This window comes from Pinus tabuliformis, chromosome 6, assembly GCF_031772625.1.
Source record: "Pinus tabuliformis cultivar Carrire ecotype Pingquan chromosome 6, CPIR1, whole genome shotgun sequence".
NCBI lineage: Eukaryota > Viridiplantae > Streptophyta > Pinopsida > Pinales > Pinaceae > Pinus > Pinus tabuliformis.
In genome coordinates, this window is record NC_142292.1 from 1873659731 (window position 1) to 1873665855 (window position 6125).

The 6125-nt window shown below is 34.5% G+C and overlaps 1 pseudogene; it reads left to right on the forward strand.

The window, feature by feature from the left end:
- The first annotated feature begins 2647 nt into the window (after positions 1 to 2647).
- On the forward strand, positions 2648 to 3660 carry LOC149266636 (protein neprosin-like; annotated as a pseudogene).
- Positions 3661 to 6125: the final 2465 nt, after the last annotated feature.

Consider the following 6125-nt stretch of genomic DNA (forward strand, 5'->3'; position numbering starts at 1 on the left):
CGTCTCAGAAACAATTCCAAGTGGGTGCGACTAAAAATAACGAGGGTTCACTCTCGTATTTTTGTTCAAAGTAGTTTTCCCACCAATCCTTGATGTGTGGGGCAGCTTTGAGAAGTGAAAAAGTAATTTTTTCCCAATTGGAAAAGTCATGAACTAAAAATTATCCTTCCAACAGATTTAACCATTTATCTATAGCATTTGCATCTATCAGGCCCTTCAATATGTGAATGTCGAACTTAACTTGTACATTGAAAGGAGTGACACCTCAAGATGGCTGCTTGATCAATATGTGTCACCTGTGGGTAGTCGTCGCAGGATCTGGGCAAAGTTATCTATCATCGCGTTCCTCTATTTCTTGAGGGCTTCCTAGAGCAATATTTTGAAAGGATCTTCTTCCCCCCCTCCTTTCTTTTCTTCTACCATGGGAGGTCATCGGGGTTTGCAAGGCTCATCTTGTAGCATTCAAACAGATTGAGCCCTAACTCCTTATACCCTGACCTCGTTTGGGACATGCACATAAAAATACAAAAAGCGCAGACTGCTCTAATAAAACTGATCCAAACTTAAACAGGAATGCAACAAATTACCAATATAATCATAAGTACAGAGATGTAACAAAAAAAACACTTCATTTCATTAATAGAAAAATAATGAACTATGCTTACAAACAAAATGGAAATAAGATAGCTCAGGCGATGGTAGCTTATCTTTGAGAAGATATGTGGCAACTACATGCCTCTGAACTGTGTTACAATTAGGTTGAAGGGCCTATTTATTATTGAAAAACATGAGAAAAACCTAGACAATCAAAACCCTAACCCCAGGAGATGTAATACCAAGAGTTTGTGGGCCTTGTTAGGGTTAGTTAGGCAATGAACTTCATGGGGTCATATCTTGATCATATTATCTTTGTTTGACGTGTATGATACCTTGTTGGAAATTTCTCTGAGTACTATAGGTTTTGCCACATGCTCTTGCCTATGGTTACAGGACTGCAACGGACCTAAAAAAACACTATTTAGGGGGTCAAAACTACTACAGAAGTTCAGGACTCGAAAAACTACTAAAAATAGTAAATGATAAAATATATAAGGAAACATATGAAACTGAATGGAGGGTCTATGTGGAACAGGCGGGTGGCCAACAATATCCACCTGGATCAAATGCCCCACATGGCCCTAAATTTAGCTTTATTTTGTGTGCACCCTCTCTTCTATCATTGTACAAGGATTTTTTTGAGGGGAATAAGCTATCAATATGTCCAAGGTCAAGTATAAGAGCAAGTGAAGATTACAGGTTAGTGAAAAAATCATGGATGATTCTGGACTCCATTTGCCTAATATTAGATATTTCATACTTTCTCATCTCTTTCATGTCAAGTGATTGAATTCGTTTAGAATTATTGACATGAATGTATCCAAATGATGCGAGGAAAGAAAACTTAAGAATTTACTTGTATGCACCCATGAGTTCTTGTTGGAGTGTGTTAATCTGAGGTCATCAGACTATGTACTTGCAGCTTTGATAAATAGAGATCTTGACATTCTCCAAGTGTTCCCTAGTTCTTTTCATTTCAATATGAATGTTTTTGGAGTTAACAAGCTTTGAGTTATACTTTCCTTGTTAACTTTCTCTTATTCTTTCTCTCCCATTGGATGAAAGCTACCTATCAAATTTGAATTAAAAGAAGCATTTAATTTTCTGTTTTTGAGGTTATAAATTGCACATCTACAAGTATTCCTTGCAGATTTGTAAAGATTGTTTTCTATTAGAGCTTAAAATTGCAGATTTTCAAATCATGCTTCAGGTTTTAGTACCTTCTCTCTCTTTATTGTTTATACGAATGGTCCAGACTCTTTAACCAAGCTCTTCCTTCTTTTATATTGATATACATGTCTTATTAGGGACATCATTGGTCATGGGTTGATGAACCTGAAACTCCTTGCGCCAAATGCAAAGGAAACAAATAATATTTTCTTAATAGCTCATAACAAAGCTTTAGAACCATTAGTTATCAAGTGTCTAAATATATATTGTTTTAGTATAGAATCTAGGAGTCACAATAAAGTTAGACAAGCTATTCTTGTATAGCTATGGACAAAATACCTTAAAACATTATTTCTTCTATCAAACTATTTTTTAATTAAACATTCTCGAGCATGGTTCCTATTCACATTTTTATGTGTGCATAAAGTTAATCCATAGCTACTATAGCCTTTTCTAGTGCCTTAATCTAAGGAGTTAAGGCCCATTCTATGATAGTTGTTATATTATTAGCTAGGATTCTTGGATTTGAGTAATAGTTCCTCTTCAATGTTCATGCATTTTATTGGTGGATTAATTCCCTTTATCCTAGTAGAATACCATTATTTCCATTCTAAATTGAAGTTTCATTTATAATTCATTAAATGGTTCTTTTTTTTTCCAATAGAGGAGTTTTGTTTGGTGAATATACCACCTATCCCATACATCATTAATACAATGTACATTACAAGCTATAGAAGTTGTTATAATGAACAAGCTGTGATTACTAGTAGAATTGAATCATTGATTACGTTTATCTAACATAAGATAATTTCCATTTCTATTAGAGTCCTAACAAGAGCTAAGAGGTAATTTGGAACAAGGCTCATGACTCATTCACTGAATGTCTAAGTCTGCAAATATTGATTTACTCAATGAAAGTGGGCATCACATTAACTCCTCTTCTTTTAGTTTTAGCTAAAATGTTGGAACTGGTTATGTGTTTCGTTCTATAATCTTATATGTACGCTTGTTGTTATAGCATGTGATAAATTTTGTTCAATGAGGCAAGTACTATGGAGCTAAAGAAAACATAAACTTTGGGATCCTAAAATTCAGCTTTCAAATGAGTCCATCTTGTCTCAGTTTGGTGATTTTGGTAGGTTCATCTGAAGAAATTGCAAAAAGGAAAATCCCAATGCCATTTTAATGTAATACCTTTCCTGGATGATTTTACAAGTGAATTGAGATCTATGTGGGAACAATAACACTAGGCTCATCACATATTAGATTGTAAGCTCTTCTACAACATGCCCCTTATAGCTTCAATTTATTTTCGATTGTTCTTGGGTGGGGGAGGGCACTTTGAGATTTCAAAGAAGTTTGGTTAGTTAAAAACAATTACTTTGACAAAAGAGTTACATTAATGGTCCAATTGTTGCTTATTGTAGAGAGTGATGCTTATCAAGCTACTGAATGCTACAACTTTCTCTTCTCAGGATCATATTCTTGACAGTTTATTGACATACATAATTTGTTTTGAACTGGCAGGATCCAAAAGAAGGGAAATGGTGGATGCAATTTGGAAATCACAATGTCTTAGGATACTGGCCAACACCTCTATTTTCCTACTTAGTAGACAATGCCAACATGATTGAATTGGGGTGGTGAATTTGCTAACTCTGATCTAAATGGGGAACACACCTCCACTTAGATGGGAAGTTGTCATTTCCCAAATGGAGGATTTGAAAATCTAGTTACTTCTAGAATATCCAGGTAGTTGATGGATCAAATAATCTGAGAGCTCCAAAAAAATTAGGTACATACACCCAGGCATCCAACTACTATGATGTTCAGAAAGGCTACAACAATGCTTGGGGTAACTACTTCTATTATGGAGGTCCTCATAGATTGTAGATGGTATGCATTTATGATAGTAGTCTTTCTTTCTTCCCCTTATGGGAAAGTTCATTTGAAACACAGAGCTAAATGATATTTCTTTCAATTTCTGTAATCAGCGGTGTTCATAATCCAGTGCTCTGAATACTTCAAGATTTCCAACCCCCAAAGTTCTTTTCTTTCTACAACCATCCCAATGTATATGGGGACATGTCATATGACATGACTGCACATTGTACTTTTTAGAGTATCATTGTACCTTTCCAATGTGGCTGCTTTGTGCTACATGTGGATACCTATAAGTGGCATGTCATGTTCAATTAAATAACACTATGGGGAGATGAAGTCATGGTTGCCCGTGGCCTTACAAGTTCATTCCCCTCATTCATGTCTATATATATCGTAAATATTTATTTATTGCATTTTTTCAAGTGCTTTATGCAGATTTAAGCATAAACTGCAATCATGTTGATATGCTGGACTTTTGGGTATTCTATTAATTCAGTTCTCTAGGCAGGTCAGAGAATATAGCAAAAATTATCATTTCAGTTTGGTTTGTTAGTTGGATCAAAGCAGATGTGCTCTAGAAGCTAGATATGTTATTCATAATGCCATTTGTAAATAGATTCCAATGGTATGAATGCACTGTTTTGTCTTGCATGATGTAAGAGTCCCATTGAGTGTGTCACATGTACTATGGAAATGGGTAGGCTAGATGATTTTGCATGATGTAAGAGTTGTATTGGATACTTTACATGTCATATTTCATATTCCTTTTACATGGCATGATTGGATGGAGATTTTCACACAATTGTTAATATTGTAACTATTTATGTCACCGTGCATGAGTTGTAAGTACTTTCTTGCACAATCATGTCCAACAACACAATGATCTAAAGTCTTTAATAGGTTGATAACAATAGTTTCAAATCGTGCACAACTTCAATTTTTCATGATGTAAGAGTTGTATTAGATATTTTACATGTATTATTTCACCTTCATTATGCATGACATGATAGGATGGACATGTTCACACAAATATTGGCATTGTTGATGTTTCTGTTACTATGCAAGAGGTGTAAGTGTTTTCTTGCAAAATCATGTCAAACAACACATTGATCTAGAGTCTTTCCTAGCTTTACAACGGAGGTGTCAAATTCATGTATCACTTCAATTCTTTTAGTGTGCATGAGTTGTAAGTTTTTGTTCTTGCATATGATCATGTCCAATGACACATTGATCTTGAGTCTTTCCAACGACACATTGTTATAGAGTTTGTCAAGTTCATGCACCACTTCGAATTTTTATGGAGCATTACCTGCGATCTTTTGTTCTTGCATATGATCATGTGTGATGACACGTCAATCTAGAGTCTTTTATAGCTTGAAAACATATAAATAGTCATACATCACTTCAATATTTTACATCTGTTGTTTCACCCTCAACCTGGATGACATGATAGAATGGACATGCATACGCAGTTACTCCTTCATGTTGTTTATATCTCTTACCTACGGAGTATGAGCTACAAGTGTTCTTGCATGATCATGTTCATGCCATAAAATATTATTTTGTCCCTCACACAATGTGATCAGAACCAAAAATGAAATCTGTTGAGGGTCAAAGCATGATGGGACCAGAATTGGTTGAAATATTGTGTTGAAAAATCGATCAATGAGAGTTGTATGAGTTAATATAACCATACACCATTTCAGTATGAGCTGCAAGTGTTCTTGCATGATCATGTTCGTGCCATAAAATATTCTTTATTCCCTCATACCAGAATGAGAATCTCAAATATATTTTTTATCCAAAGATTAAATTTTCGAGGTTTGCCTTTTATCTTCACTGATGAGCAATTCCATATGCCTTCCAAAATGCATGTCATTGTTCACAAAAAAATGCCAAAAAATGGGCTATTTTTTCTATTGAAAATTGAATGGCTATATTAACAAATTTCCTTCCTTCTGATCAAAATTTTATTCTTTTAACATTTGTAAAACTTACTATAAAATGCAAGGTTGTGTGCTCTTTCAAACCATGCAATAATATTGAGGCTAAGTCTTTTCTAAATGCTTGAACTAGGATGACTATCTTGGAACTTCCAGAAACTTCTAATAGTAATAGAAATATGACCATGGGATTTACTTTCTTTTACATGACAAAGATTTGTCTCTTTTAAGTTTTAACCAAGGATTTAGATCCAACCCTTTTCTACTAGTATATGATAGTATGTATTTGATCATCAACACTCCAAACATCTGCAACAACTAAGTGGACACAGGAACAAGCTACACCCTATGATTTATTAATTGTTTTCATACTTAACAGGGACTTGTGCTGCGTGGAGATGTTGTTACTCATAGCTATTGACATATCGTTATTCACACTACTTGATTGTATTAGTTATTAGGATATCACTGTCTCTATTAATTACATTGATTATGGTCTTACTTATCCATAACGAATAGCAATAATCACCT